Below are 16,268 nucleotides of genomic sequence, written 5' to 3'. Positions count from 1 at the left end.
TGGCTTAAATGGAGACCGATGGAGCTGCTAGCTGAGATCGCCTGCATCGGCCTTTGCAGACTCCCTTGTTTTCCCTAATGTGTGTCAGCACATCTATTAGGAGAACCGAGGGGAAAGGACTGCTTGGTATCAATGATTTCCACTTGGAAATGTCACCATGACAACCCAGGAGGTGCTGGAAGCAGGCATTTTGTTAATTCTGAGTCTTAACCCTTCCCAGGCAACTTCAAAACCTTTTCTTTGGAGAGAAATAGGCTTGTTTAGGGAAGGCGTCTCATTGATCCTCAGCTATATCCACTCAAGTGAATAATGGACGTCTTTGTGCAGGTTTAGAAAAATAGATGCATACAATCTAATATCCCTTCTTTGTACATTTTCACGTGAGATCTTTTGGAGTGCTTTTTGGTAGCCAACCCCTCAGGGACCTGGAAATGGCGCTGTCTGAATTCTGTTCTGTCGGTGCTGTGAGGGACAGAAGCTCCGTGTCATCTCGAGAGCCGTCGTACCGCCTTCCTGCCCAGTCGTCTTCGCTGGCACCTCCATTGGCTGTCAAATCAAGTCTGCACACCACAGCCTGGCTGTGAGGGTCCTTTTCATTCAGCCTCATTCGTCAGTGTTCTTGTGAGCATCTACTCTGGGTTAGGCCCAGACCTCCTGGGTTAATCAGATTGAGCAAAGGGGTGTAATAGAGAACCAAAGGGCCAGGCGCAGTGGCTCACGCCTGTAATCCCAGCACTTTGGGGGGCTGAGGCGGGCGGATCACGAGGTCAGGAGATTGAGACCATCCTGGATAACACGGTGAAACCCCGTCTCCGCTAAAAATACAAAAAATTAGCCGGGCATGGCAGCGGGCGCCTGTAGTCCCAGCTACTTGGGAGGCTGAGGCAGAAGAATGGCGTGAACCCAGGAGGTGGAGCTTGCAGTGAGCCGAGATGGCACCACTGCATTCCAGCCTGGGCAACAGAGCGAGACTCTGTCTCAAAAAAAAAAAAAAAAAAAAGAGAACCAAAGTACTAAACTAGGAGTTTGCGGAGACCTAGATCCCTGCTTTGCTGCTCGTGTGTGTTGGAGGACGCTTTGTAGGGTGCTGAGCTTTCAATATCATATATCACATGATCCTCAGAACTTCCAGAGAGGCTGATAGAGCATCAGAAACAGACTTTCAGCCAGGTGAGGGGGCCCGTGCCTGTAATCCCAGCAACTCAGGAGGCTGAAGTGGTAGGATCGCTTGAGGCAGGAGTTCAAGACCATCCTGGGCATATAGCGAAATCCCATCTCTCAGTGTTAAAGGGTGACCACTAAATGAGTAGAAATGGAACATGCAACTTCTAAATTAGTAGAGGGAAAAATGGAGAGGAAGAAAACCTTGATCAATACAATAGAAGACATAAAAAGAGAAGAAATATTTTTAAAACGCAGTAAAAGTAAAATCCTGAGTAAGATATTTTAAATAAATATTGAGATAGTTATTTAAATAAATATAAATGGCCTAAATTTGCCAGTTAAAAGACAGTGATTTTTGAAAACTAAAATCCAACTATGTGGTATTCATGATTGACACATACATATATAAGGACACAGAAAGTTTTGAATTTTATAAATGGAAAGAAATACAATAGGAAAATCATGACTAAAGAAAGTTGCAGTAGCTACACTGATATCAGACAAAATAGGTTTTAAGCCAAAAAGTGTTAGTGTTAGGAGATCTCTACATGATGCTAAAATAAATAAGTCACTAGGGATATATGGCAGTTCTGAATGTATATGCACCTAAGAAGCTTAGCTTTACAGTATATTAAGTAAATGTTGCCGGAATTATAAGAATAAATTGACAAATCCATAATCATTGTGGTAGATTTTATCTTTCCTTTCTCATTAGTTGATAAGCCAACAAACATAAAGTGAGAAGGCATAGAAGATTACAACAGTACAAAAACAAGCTTAATTGAATGGTTGTATATAGAAGTCTGCACCTGAAAACAGAGAATAACATGAAGCATTTGTAAAAATTGAGCACATGGAAGGCCATAGCAAGTCTCAACAAATTCTTCCAGCAAATTGGGACTGAGTTATATATATAGAGATATATATAGATATATATTGAGATATATAGATAGATATAGATATAGATATAGATCTGTTTTACCATGGTGCATTTAAAATAGAAACCGGTAATGCAAAGAGAACAGCAATACCAAATCCCCTGCATATGGAAATTTAAAAATGCACTTTTTAAATAATTGAACCGTGTTTTGGTAGGTGATTAGGTATTTATTAAAGAGATCTGGCGGACTGGAGTCTTGCAGGCCAGGGAAACTATGTGAGGATAGGTTTATCTCCTGCATTTCCTTCCACTAGTTCTTCGTCCCATTTTTCATGTTCATTCTCCTCCCTGACCTCTATTATTGGTCTCACCATTTGTGTTAGTTCAATTTGCTTTGACTGCATGTAACAGGTGGGGGAAAATAACAACAACAACAAAAACAAGTTAAAACAGAATATCATCTCCCTGTCACAGAGTAGAGTGTAGACGTAGGCATCTGTGGCACTGTAAGATCATTGGTGGCACACATCCTGATGCTCTGATCTTCTTAATGTGCTACCTCATAGTCCATAAGGGCAGCTTGAGTTCCAGCCATCATGTTAGTATCCCAGCTAGCAGGAAAGAGGAAGTGGTAAAGAAGGGCATCATGCCTCCTTTACTGAAGGATGCCTCCTGATTATTGCCTGTACTTCTGCCTACGTATTATTGGCTAAAACATAATCACATGACCGGACTTAGCTGAAAAGGAGATTGGGCACATGACCACTTGTTCCTGGTGCCAATGGCCCAGCTAAAAATTGCGGAATCTCTTATTGAAGAAGGGGAGAATGAGTATTTGGGTTGGAAGCTGGCACACTTGGCCACATCATTCCACTGGCCATTCCCCCAACTCTCTGTGTGCATTCATCACTCTTGTACATACTATCTCTTCTGCCTAGACATCTTTTCCTCTTTCCCTGGTGAGTGTGGACTCTTTCTGGTGACTCAGTCTTCACCAGTATGTGAGTTCCAGGTTGGGATATGAGTTACTTGTGGCTAAGGGCAGTTTGTCCCTTTAACCTGTGATCCCAAGTTGCTGTGGCTCGAGTTGTCTGCAGTGCTTACCTTTCCCCAAGGCCTGGCAGCAGAGCCCTCCCACCTATTGGAAGTGGTTTCTTATTGCTTCTGTTCCTCTGTGGGGTCTGAAAGGTCTTTGTTCAAGTTCCAGCTCTATGCCTGGCGATCTGTAGTTACACATTGAGTATTTATGGTGCTCTTTTTATGTGTCTGTTGTAAGTAAGGAGCCCAGCAGTGAGGTGCTCACACCCCAGTGAGCAGTGAGACAAGTGAAGAGACAGTTACACTGCAGGGCGCTGAAGGCTGTGGTGGCAGAAGGACGGGACCATGGGAGCAGGTGGCAGGGCCATTTGGCTTAGTCTAGGGGGTCAGAGAAGGCTTTCTGGGATAAAGCTCATTTTGTGGCTTCTTTTCCTGAACCTGTGTCTTCATTTTTAAAATGGGATAGGGGCCGGGCGTGGTGGCTCACACCTGTAATCCCAGCACTCTGGGAGGCCGAGGCAGGTGAATCACAAGGTCAAGAGATCGAGACCATGGTGAAAGCCCCTCTCTACTAAAAATACAAAAAATTAGCTGGGTGAGGTGGCGGGTGCCTGTAGTTCCAGCTACTGGGGAGGCTGAGGCAGGAGAATGGTATGAACCTGGGAGGCGGAGCTTGCAGTGAGCCGAGATCGCGCCACTGCACTGCAGCCCGGAGGACAGAGCGAGACTCCGTCTCAAAAAAAAAAAAAAAGGAATAGGAATGCCTGTGCGCCATGATTTGTAAAGGTTAAAAGAATTTGCACAGAACTTGGCCCACAGTATGTAGTCAGTACCTCACAGTTTTCTTTTTTGCACTCTTTCCAGGAATGGTTGTCTCAGTATTGCCTTGCCTTGCCCAGCAGCATCTTGTCTTTAGCACTTGAAATTTACAGAACAGTAAAAGAACGTGGCCATACATGCCCATCTGTTATAGCAGTGCTCTGGATCTCCATGCCAGGCCCATCCACAGAGTCACTCTCTTTGATCCCCCCGGACACCCTCAAGGGAGTAGAAGGTGTGATTTCAGGTTTTGTGGATGAGCAGGCTATCACTTGGTAAAAGTATGTGGCAGTGCCGTGGCACTCGCTCCTCTTCCTTCTGCCCGTGGTCTTTGTGTCACCTCTCTCCCTGGATGGACGTGAGTATCTTTCAATCTGTACTGTAAGAGTTTTGCTTTTAAAATAAACATAGAAAAAGGGTGGGAATTGCAACCATGTATGCTAGTGTGGCCCCCTCCCTGGAGAGCTGAGGCAGGTGAGAATGGCTGGCATGGAAGAGCTCCGTGCCCCTGCTCCCTTACCTGTAAGGCATTGCTGGTGGTAAGATTCACTTCATGAGACCATTGCAAGGAATAAACCAAATGGAATAGTGAATGTCAAGTGCTTAGCACAGTTGTGGCACGCAGTACCGTGTCACAGGTCAGAGCCGTAGCGTGTAGTTGCTATTAGTGTGATTCTTACCATTGAGGTCTAGGGAACCTACCACCCCATATGCAATCCGTTTGCTGCACCCCTTTTTGATGATCATCCGGCATCTGCTGCATTACCTGTGGTGACAGTGAACCCACTACTCACAAGGCAGCCTCTTCCATTATTAATTGGTTCTAGTTAAGACGGCTTTCCTTACATTCATGTAAAGTCTGTCATACGGTAGGAATGCTCCCACGGGGATTGGTTTTGTCCTCACGAGCTGCTGTAGTAGGATAGAGAGTATTGGGGTGGAAAGGCTCACAGAAGGACACGGACCGATTCCATCAGTTTACAGAGCTCTCAGCTCCAGTGTCCTCAACTGTGCAGAGCTTCTCTCTTTGCCCTCTCTAAACACTCTGTATATGTACAAACAAGAGAGCTCTACTTTACATGGCTTGGAGCTTGTTACCATTGAGTCGGTAAGTGAGAGTGTAGGGCAGACTTTTTTTTTTTTTGGAGACAAGGTCTTACTCTGTTGCCCAGGCTGGAGTGCAGTGGCACGATCTCGGCTCACTGCAACCTCTGCCTCCCGGGTTCAAGCAATTCTGCTACCTCAGCCTCCCTAGTAACTGGGATTACAGGCACCTGCCACCACACCCAGCTAAGTTTTGTATTTTAATAGAGATGGGGTTTCACCATGTTGGCCAGGCTCGTCTTGAACTCCTGACCTCAGGTGATCCACCTGCCTTGGCTTCGCAAAGTGCTGGGATTACAGGCGTGAGCCACCGTGCCCAGCTGGGACAGACATCTTGATAAAGAAAAATTGAAGTTTCATTTCTAGTAGGTTGGTGAAATAGCCACCTTCCCATGGAAAAGAAATAAAAATGCTAGAAAATAGCATTTATAATAGCACAGGGAAGGGGTAAATGGAAGTAAACTCTTGTAAGGTTCTTATATTTAAGTGGTGCAAAATAACTGAAGATAAATTCACATGAGGTAAGGATGTGTTCTATAAACCCTAGAGCAACCACTAGCAAAATAAAACATGGGTGTAAAATCCTAGTAGGCAAGATAAAATGGAGTACTGCAAGACTTTGATTGATCCAAAAGAGGGCTGGAAGTGTAGAAAAAAAGAGGAGCCCAGACGAGAACATCAAAAGCAATAGCAAGATAGTAGACTTACACTTAATCATATCAACAGTTATATTAGATGTAAATGGATTAAATACTTCAATTAAAAGACAGGTTGTAAGAGTGAATAGACAAGCAAGATCCAACTATATGCTGTTTGCAGATGAAGCACTTCAAATATAATGACACAGATAGGAAAAATGATTTAAAAAATATGTATCATGCAAATACTAGTCAGTAGAAGGCTGGCTACATTAATGTCAGATTAGGGAGACTGCAAGACATACTTTGGCATACTACCACAGCTAGAGAAGGATTTTTTTCTTTTCAATGAAAGGTCTGTTAATCAAAAATGTATAAACTACCCTAAATGTGTTAGCAGGACATCTAATTACTTGAAGCACAAATGGACAGACTTGAAGGGAGTAGATAAACTAGTTATAACCAGAGACTTTGACTTTTGTTTCTCAGTCATTGATGGCATAAATAGACCAAAAATCAGTAAAAGTATATTTGATTTAAATAAAATTATGAAGTAATTTGCTTGATCTCATTGACATTTATAGAATACTACACTCAACAATGGCAGATACCCAGTGACATTCTTTGCAAGTACTCAGTAACAAGTCACCGTGATTTACTGGCTATAAGACAAGTCTGAAGGTTTTAAAGGATCGAAGTTATATGGAATATGTTATCTGACTCTAGTAGAATTAAGTTAGAAATTAACGAGAAAGATAAAAATCTCAAAATTTTTGAAAATTAAGCAGCATGCTTTTGAATAATCCTTGATTTAAAGAAGTCGAAGGGAAAAGAGAATTTTTTTTTTTTTTTTGAGACGGAGTCTCGCTCTGTTGCCCAGGCTGGAGTGCAGTGGCGCTATCTCGGCTCACTGCAAGCTCCGCCTCCCGGGTTTACGCCATTCTCCTGCCTCAGCCTCCCAAGTAGCTGGGACTACAGGCGCCTGCCACCTCGCCTGGCTAATTTTTTTGTATTTTTAGTAGAGATGGGGTTTCATTGTGTTAGCCAGGATGGTCTCGATCTCCTGACCTCGTGATCCGCCCGTCTCGGCCTCCCAAAGTGCTGGGATTACAGGCTTGAGCCACCGCGCCCGGCCGAGAATTTTTTTTTTAACTGAATGGATTATGAAAAATGTAACCTTTGAATTTGTGGGTTATAGCTAAAGCAGTGCTTGGGGAGCTAACCATATACCTGTTAAAAAAAGTATATATATAATATATATAATTATATGTAGTATATATAGTATATATAATTTATATATAGTTTATATAGTTTTTATATATATAAAACTCATATATATTTTTATATAAATAAATAGTATTTATACTTATAATATTATTTATTATGTTATAATATATAAAACATGTAAAATAATATATAAATATATAATATATAATATATAATATAATTATATATAATTATATTATATTAAATAACTAATATAAATAAATATATAAATATATATATTTTATATATATAGATCTCTGGGATCACAGAGATTTATATATAAACTATATATAAATAATATATAAATTATATATACTATATAAAAAATATGTAAAAACATGTAGTTTATATGTAAATAATATATATTATATATAGTACATATATTCTATATAATATATAATTTATATATAGTATTTATATATTATATATTATTTCATATATATAATTATATATATATGAGAGAATGAAAAGAAGAAGGACTCAAAGTCAGGAGTTTTAGTTTTCACCTTCAGAAGCTAGTAAAAGAAGGGGAAATTAAACCCAAAGGAAGTAGGGGGAAGGAAATGAAAATTAAAAGAGCAGAAATCAGTGAAATAGAAAATGGGCAAGCAGTAGAGGAGATCAACAGAATCAAAAAATCAGTAACATTGAAACATCTCCAGCTAGTCTAATCAATGAAGCGACAGAAAAAAAAAATGACAAATACCATGAATAAAAGAAGGGACATCACTACAGATCCCACAGAGATTTAAAAGATAAAATAATATTAGCAATTTTATAACAATAATCTTCACCTAATGTGAACAAATTCCATGAAGTATACAAATGACCAAGCTTTGTGCAAGTATAACTCAGCTCCCAAGATGAGACAAAGACATTATAAGAAAATTAGTAACCACTGTCTTTCACTAACATATCTCAATAACATGGATGCAAAAATCCTTGGCAAAGCGTTAGCAAATTAAATCAAGTAATATACAAAAATGACAGTACATCATCCCTAAGTAGTATTTGTCCCAGGCTTGCAAGGTTGCTTTACCCTTCCAAAAGCAACCAGTGTGACTGACCACATTAACAGAATAAAGGGGAAAACGATTTGACCATGTCAGTAGATGCGGAAATAACATTTGTCCAAATTTAGCACCCACCATGGTAGAAAGCTCCATAAACTAGGAGTAGAAGGACACTTCCTCAGTGTTGAAAGACATGCATAGAGTCTCACATCTCACATCATAATTAGTGGTGAAGTTATCAAGTGCTTTCCCCCTAAGGTGAGAACAAGGCAAGAATTCTGCTCTCCCCACTTGCATCCAGTATTATGCTGGGGAGTGTAGCTGGGAAAATAAAAGACTTGAGGATTGACAGGGAAAAAGCTCAGTTGTGCTTTGGATTATATAGATAGAAAAAATTTAAGAATCTACCAGAAAACATGGATGCAGGTTACAAGGTTAATACAGAAAACTCAAATGTATTTCTGTATATTAGTAATAAACAATTGGAAAATAAAATTTAGAAACTGGTATCATTTATAACAACATTAAAAATCCTAAAAATATTTAGGGATGAATTTAAAACTACTATCTTTAGTGTAAAAGATCTTTACACTAAAAACTGCAAGACAGTGCTGAGAGAAATAGAAAGAGATCTAAACATATGGTGAGATGTACCATGTTTTATGAATACAAAGACTTAACACTGTTAAAAAAATTAATTGCCAGCCGGGCATGGTTGCTCATACTTGTAATCCCAGCACTTTGGGAGGCCGAGGTGGGCGGATCACCTGAGGTCAGGAGTTCAAGACCAGCCTGACCAAGATGGTGGAACCCTGTCTCTACTAAAAATACAAAAATTAGCCAGGCGTTATGGCGCATGCCTGTAGTCCCAGCTACTCAGGAGGCTGAGGCAGAAGAATCACTTGAACCCAGGAGGCAGAGGTTGTGGTGAGCCGAGATTGTGGCACTGCACTCCAGCCTGGGTGACAGAGCGAGACTCCCTCTCAAAAAATAAAAAAAATTTAATTGTCCCCAAATTGATTTTTAAAGTCAGTGAAATCCTAATCAAATTCCTACTAACCTTTATTATAGACACAAATCAGTGTATTCTAAAATTTATGTGGAAATGCAAAGGATTCAAGTTAATAAAATTTACAAAGTTTTTTAAAAGAGCAAGTAAGTTTGAGAACTTCTTGATTTTAATACTTCCTACAGAGCTGCAGTAATCAGGACTGTGGCATTGACATAAGAATGGATAATGGAATAATGGAATCGAGTAGAGATCTGAATAGTCAAAGGACAGAGAGGGAGGATGTATTTATAATACATACATCTGACAAAGTACCCATATCCAGGATATATGAAAACTCCTATAGCTTAACATTACAAATAGCCCAATTTAAAAGTGGACAGAAGGTTCAGATAGACACTGCACAGCAGAAGATATTCTGATGACCAACAAGCACTTGAAAAAATACTCAACATTATTAGTTATCAAAGAAATTCAAATTAAAACCACAAGCGAGATACTACTGCAGGCCTACCAGAATGGCTAAAAATAAGAGCTGACAACACTAAATGGTGGCAAGTATGTGGCTCAGCCAGAAGCCCCAGGCACAGTGGATGGGAATGTTAAGTGGTACCACCACTTTGGAAAACTGGCACGTTCTTATTAAACTAAACATGTACCTACTCTGTGATTCAACAAACTCCATTCCTAGGTATGTGCATGGGAACTGAACATTTATGTCCACAAAAAAGTACTTGCCCCAGAATGTTCATAGCAGCTTTATTCATACCAGCCAAAACCTGGAAACAATGCAAGTATCTGTCAGCAAGGGAATGGATAAACAAATTCATACTGAGCAGTACTGTTCAGTGACAATGTGGATGAATCTCAAAACATTTTAACCAGCAAGAGAGAACATACCACCTGATTTCACTTACACGAAGTTCTAGAACTGACGAAAACCGATCAATAGTAATAGAAATCAAAACAGTGCTTTCCTCTGGTTAGCACTGGGCAGTGCAGGATTGCTGGCAGAAGGACATGTTGTATATCTTGATCGGGAGAGTTGAGGAGGTGCATCCAGGTGTGATCCAGGTATTCCACGCTTAGGTCACACGCAGTCAGAGCTGCATTGTCTAGGATGGTGGCCGCTAGCCACATGCAGTTGTTTAAATGAATTGATTGAAACATGACATTTCTCAGTTGCACTCGTCACAGTTCAGATGCTGCAGACCCATCTGTGGCTGGCGGCTACAGTATTGGGCAGCACAGACATAGAAGCTCCCATCATTGCAGAGTTCTTTCCAGGGTGCTGCTTGAGAGCACTGATTCTCCAGGGGTGATCACTGGACCAACAGCATCCGCATCGGCAGGATGCTGTTAGGTGCATCAAAAGGATGCTGCATTTCTATTAGAAATGCAGAGTTATGGGTCTCGTTCCTTAATAATCTGCCAAGTCAGAGATGCAGGAGGCGGGGCCCAGCAGGATGTGCTTAACAAGCCCTCCAGTTGGTTCTGGAGCACACAGCAGTTGAGAGCCACTGCTCTAGAGGGACTCTTGAAAATGTGCACACGGATTCCTGCAGTCCTGATTTTTAATAGCAAGAAAGGAGCAGAACCTAAATATTCAACAATAGAATGGATAAACTGTGGAGTATTGTTAGGGAAATGAAAATTAGTAATGGTCTGCAGCTACACGAAATAGTGTGAATGTATGAAAAGTCCCTGATGAATACCTAGTTTATGCTTATCTGCATCTAAAATTCAAAACCAGAAGAAAACAACGATGGTAAAAAGATAGAGAAAAGGGAAGAAATGATAAATGCCCTGTTTAAGACAGTGTTACCTTGAAAGGATTAGAATCTCATGGAAATGGCCGGCTTCAGGTGAAGTCACCAATCCAGAGGTTCATTTTCTCCTTAAACAATAGATAGTAACTCTGAGGGTTCTTGATCTATTGGCATTCTTTTACTTTCATATTAAAAAAATATTTTGAGGCCAGGCACAGTGGCTCACACCTGTAATCCCAGCACTTTGGGAGGCCGAGGCAGGCGAATCACCTGAGGTCAGGAATTTGAGATCAGCCTGGCTAACATAGTGATACTCCGTCTCTACTAAAAATACAAACATTAGCTGGGTATGGTGGCGTGTGCCTCTGATTCCAGCCACACAAAGGCTGAGGCATGAGAATTGCTTGAACCCAGGAGGCGTTGGTTGCAGTGAGCCGAGATCGTGCCACTGCACTCCAGCCTGGGTGATAGAGCAAGACTCTGTCTCATAAATAAATAAATTGATATTAACCCAATATTTAAATCATTTAGAACTACAAAAATATCAGAGTTTTTGGTTGATCATGAATTTTTTCCAGAAAGTGACATAGAGCACCAAAAATATTCTTTCATCTATGGATTAGATAAATATTTTATTCATGCAATCTTAGAGTTGACAATTTTTGCTTGAACTTTCCATTTATTCTTAGGCATGGAAGGATTAGAAGTAAAATGCTGGCAAGAGCTCTCCCAATCAAACTTGAGCTACAGGCAAAATAGGAGTTATAGTATTCAGGTTTAAAAAAGACTCAGGAAAATTGCATTAAGTTAATTACATAGAGCCATTCTATTGTAGTAAAGCAATATTAAATATATCTGTCAGAGTCATCAAGATAAGAAAACAGAAAGCCAAAATCTGATAGAAAGATTACAGTTGTAAGAGAGAACTTTCTTTCTTATCAGTGTGTGAGTTATCAAATAGAAAAAAAAAGGGCCAAGGATTCAAATAATATAGTTTTATGGTTAAATTAATATTTGTTCACTGGGAATCCAGAGATGGGAGAATAGCTAGACTTTTTAGAAGAAATCACACTGCCATCTAGATTCATGCACACAGATGCACCTGCTGTCTGCCCACACGTACGTGTGCACTGATGAATGTGCAGTGCAAACTAGATTAAATTGTGATGTAAACAGGTTAAAACTATGTGCCTAGATTAAGCATTTGAAGCATGCCAGTGCCCACCAGAATCAAGAATTTAGTACAGTGTATGAAATGTCAGTTGACGGTGGCATCAGGATGTGTCCATTGGGCACTGTAGCCCAGTGCTCTTCTGGGAGCTTTGTGGCTCCCATGTGCACCATTTTCTACTGTAAATTAAAACTGTAGCCATGGCCGGGTGCAGTGACTCATGCCCGTAATCCCAACACTTTGGGAGGCTGAGGCGGGTAGATCATCTGAGGTCGGCAGTTTGAGACCAGCCTGAGGAAACCCCGTCTCTACTAAAAACACAAAATTAGCCAGGCATGGTGGTGGGCGCCTGTAATTCCAGCTACTTGGAAGGCTGAGTCAGGAGAATCGCTTGAACCCGGGAGGCGGAGGTTGTGGTGAGCCGAGATTGTGCCATTGCACTCCAACCTGGATAACAAGAGTGAAACCCTGTCTCAAAAAACAAACAAACAAAACAAAACCCTCCAAAAACAACTGTAGCCTTAATCTGGGTAAAGGGTCCAGGGGCATTGCTTTGTGTTGTTTCTTACAACTACATATGAAGCTACAATTATTTCAGGATAAAAAGTTTAATAAAGAAAGTATTCTCCTCTCCCCATATACTAACAGCGTGTACACGATAGTATTTTATCACAGGTAATATTATCTAATGCCCAACAGCGGAGAGCCCTCAGCCCATGGTGACTTTCCTCGTATGGTGAGAGGAAAGGAGGGCAGACAGCCGGGAGGGGAGCACAGTGCGGCAGCAGGGCAGACGCAGGGACGCAGCAAGAATGAGCACAGACGGGTGGTTCACACTCTTAGCAAGTAGCATATGCCTGGACAACTGTTGGCCCAGGAGCCATCCAAAAGATTAGTTGGAGAAAATGAAAAACGCCGTATCTACAGTCCTGTTCGTCATAGCACTGTTTGCAACAGCAAAAGACGGATATCCGTCAATGTGGAACGGGCTGAATGAGCTGTTCTACACCTGCCAGTCCGTAGCTGGAGTTCTGCATGGGCCTGAAAGGAATGTGGGTGCTCTGTCTGCCGCTGGTGAACTCTTGGTTGCCTCACTCTTCACTGGAGGCGCTAGGTGCAGAACCGTGTGTCATATGCCATCACTTATCTGTTGATTGGTTGGCAGAGTACGAGTGTAAACGCATACATGTGCACACACAAACATTCCTATTTGCTTATATTAACAAACAAAATTAATGAAAGAATAAACCAGAAACCAATGAAGAAGGGTTATAGTCTATATGGGGAAGATGAGATACAGTGGAAGAGTCATATCTGAAGCCTGACTTCTCTTCTCTGAATGTACTTTGTTTTATGGTTTTTTTACTTTGAATCATGTATTGCTTTACATAATTATAAAGCCAAACTAAACCCAAATCAGAAAGCTATTCTTAAAAAGCAAGAACAAAATCAAATGAAAAGAGAACCTAAACTATATATCAAGTCGGTGCTTTAATCACACAGAGAAAAATGACTTCAAATAGACTTTGAAGCAGTTTGAATGTACAGCCCCAGCAGGATTTATCTTAAGCAAAAAAGAATTGCAAAAGTTTTCAAAATTCAGATTGCTGGTAATATTATTAGTGCTGTTTGAAACTATGACTTATATACCTACTTACTGAAATGCATATTTGCGCATACATCTGTTAAGACAAAGCAGGTAAGTAATTATGATAATGTTAGAGGAACCACAATTTCTGACATAAAAGAGAGTCAAGCATAAAATCAAAGAAGTAAAACACCTGTAAGCTTAAATATGAATTAAGATTCAGTGTGAACTTTTGGTGGGTTCTGCCCTTTGAAAACGTAACGTCTTATCTCCTGGCTCTGACCACTGAAAGTTATTGGACCCAGTTATCAACCCAGTGGAGAGGAGCACCCCTGCAGAGTCCTTAAGTCATTTCCCATGAAAAGTAAGCAAGGCTCCTTAGAGAAATGTTTGATGCCAGGAAATGTTTAAGATGAATCTGGAACATCTAGTCATAAAGAAAGCAAAGGAACTTCTCACAGACTCTTGGGGTCATGCCAGAAACCCAATTTAAAGGGACTCCCTCTAGCCAAAAATAGGAAAATTAAGCGTCAGAGAGAATTATGATGGCAGTTTATTAGAACATACCAAGAATATTAAAGTCTGTGAATTCATAATAACTTCTAAGTAAAGCCCTTATTAGTTCACCTGTGAAGTTGCTAGGGCACCAACCGGTAAATAAAAGGAAAGAGTCAAGCAATATTCTATTTTGCTGGTAATCAAATAGGTGTTTTTTTTTTTTTTTTTTTTTTTTTTTTTTTTAATGTGGGCAAGTTATTCCTTAAGGAAGGACTGTGGCTGTAAATGCAGAGGCAGTGAAAGAGTTGCACTGTCACCCTAATGAAATGAGGAGTCGAGCCAGTGCTCACCAATAGCATTCAGAACCGTGAGGGGGAGCTTGCAGGGGACTTGGCGATGGATGGTTCTGCCTGGTAACACCTGGACCTGCCGATCATCACAGCATCACCAGGAAGGAGACCCCAGACATTCCACGCCTTCTGATGCGGTGAAATGCGAAGGCCACAGCTCCAACAGCGAAGCATTCACGCACACACACAGATCCCACCTGCATCGGATCCAGCCTTTAGACCTCAGTCCCGCTTGCAGGGAGTGCCAGGGAAGGGGGAAACGGATAGAACTCACGAGGGGAATAAACTAGCCAGAACTAGAGTGTGAAACATCCCACATGGCCGTGACCAGATTGCTTCCACAAAAGCACGACAGAGAAGCAAGCAAGAGGGAGGAGGGAATCCGAGATTTTAAATGAGTGAGAGAGTTGGCTCTCAGATGCATTGTGTATGTGTCATTTGGAGCCTGATTAGAACAAAGTGACAGCAGCAAGACACATGATCAGGAGGCATGCAGGATCACATTAAGGAATCATGGTTAATTATTTCGATGTAATAATAGGCTTGTGATTATGTGTCTAAGTTGTTATCTCTGAGAGAAGCTGTTTACGGCTAAAATGTGATGTCTGGGATTTGCTTTCAAATAACCAAGCAGCATGTGGGCAGAGCGGGGGTCAGTAATAAATGAAATGGCATTGGTCAAATATTGATCATCGTGAATCCTGAGTGATGGATGCAGGGGTGTGTTTCTACTATGCTTTTTACTTTGGGGAATTTCTTGAAAAGTCTTATTTGAAAATGGTTTTACACATCATGCCTCACGTAGACATACACACAGTCCGTGCACACACACGTGAACGCAAAGGCGGAAAGCCTGGCCTGGGTGAGCTCGTGCAAGAGGAGTGAGTCCGGCAGGATGGGAGTTGTCACAATAGTCACCAGAGTGGGAAGCTGGAGGTGACAAGGGGACAGTTTGACTGTCTCAAAGATCCTGTCTTGTTTCTTACTGTTGTGCAGAACCTGTATAATTTTCCTTGTTTTGGCTCCTAAGAAAATCTTCTCACTATTCCATTTTCTGTTATATCTAAGAATTCCCTGGTTAATGGTTATTAGGTGAATGTGGATTCTTTTTGTTCAAATTAGTTCAATAAGACTTTTATTCATGAGTCTTATCCACAGCCTGACTTACAAGGGGACAGGTTGAAGTGTTTGCTCAAGGTTGGTGGTGGGAGGTCCTTGTAAAAGCTCGGTCATCAGTGATAAACAGAGGTCAGAACAGCCCAGTGTGAAGCCTCTAGGGATGTGAACAGTCCAGAACTTTAGCCTGGCATTTGCTTGCCCGCTGGATGTCTGTATCATTTTCCCAGGCCCTGCCACGTGCAGCAGCCCGTGCTAAGTCTGTGGGGTCCCAGAGGGGTGTGTGTGGGGGATCCTCATCTCTAGAAGCTTATATCCCAGCAAAGTGGTTCTGCAGCTCCACCTCACCTGGGAGTCATCTCGGGAGCCTGTGAAAGATGACGATTCCGGGGCCTGCCACCCATTCTCATGCTGGGAAAGGCCGGCATCCGCCAGCCTATCTCCCCACCCGGCACACACTGAGCTGGGCAGGAATGACAAGGACATAGGCACAGGAGACGCAGTCCCAGCCCAGGGAGCACTCAGACAGACGGGGCATCTTGGAGATGCATAGACGTTTCTGTCTGGATGCCACTCCAGGGTGGATGTGCTCGTCCCCTACTGCCGCTCAGCTCCGTGTTCCAGCAGCCGAGTAACTTCGGGAAATCCCAGTCAGTGCTGTCAGAAACCCAACATGAATGCCCTTTACTGTCCTGTTTAGAAAATGAGCAGCTGTGTCCCCTCTCCAGGTGGATGCTAGGCCTGCAGAAGCTCTCCTGGGGGTGTCCGGTGGTGGGCCCAGGTTGCCACAGCCTCTGCTTCCTCAGCGTCCCCTTCGTTTGCCTGCTCCAGGTCTGGGTCATTTG

The 16,268-nt window shown here is 41.7% G+C and overlaps 1 protein-coding gene across 11 annotated transcripts in view; it reads left to right on the top strand.

Annotated features, from left to right (window-relative positions):
* Positions 1 to 16,268, top strand: part of TBC1D22A (TBC1 domain family member 22A) — a 414,723-nt gene that overhangs the window by 323,334 nt on the left and 75,121 nt on the right. The window lies entirely within an intron of this gene.

Source organism: Macaca fascicularis, chromosome 10 (genome assembly GCF_037993035.2).
Source record: "Macaca fascicularis isolate 582-1 chromosome 10, T2T-MFA8v1.1".
In the NCBI taxonomy this organism is placed as follows: Eukaryota; Metazoa; Chordata; class Mammalia; order Primates; family Cercopithecidae; genus Macaca; species Macaca fascicularis.
This window is presented reverse-complemented; position numbering and strand designations above follow the sequence as displayed.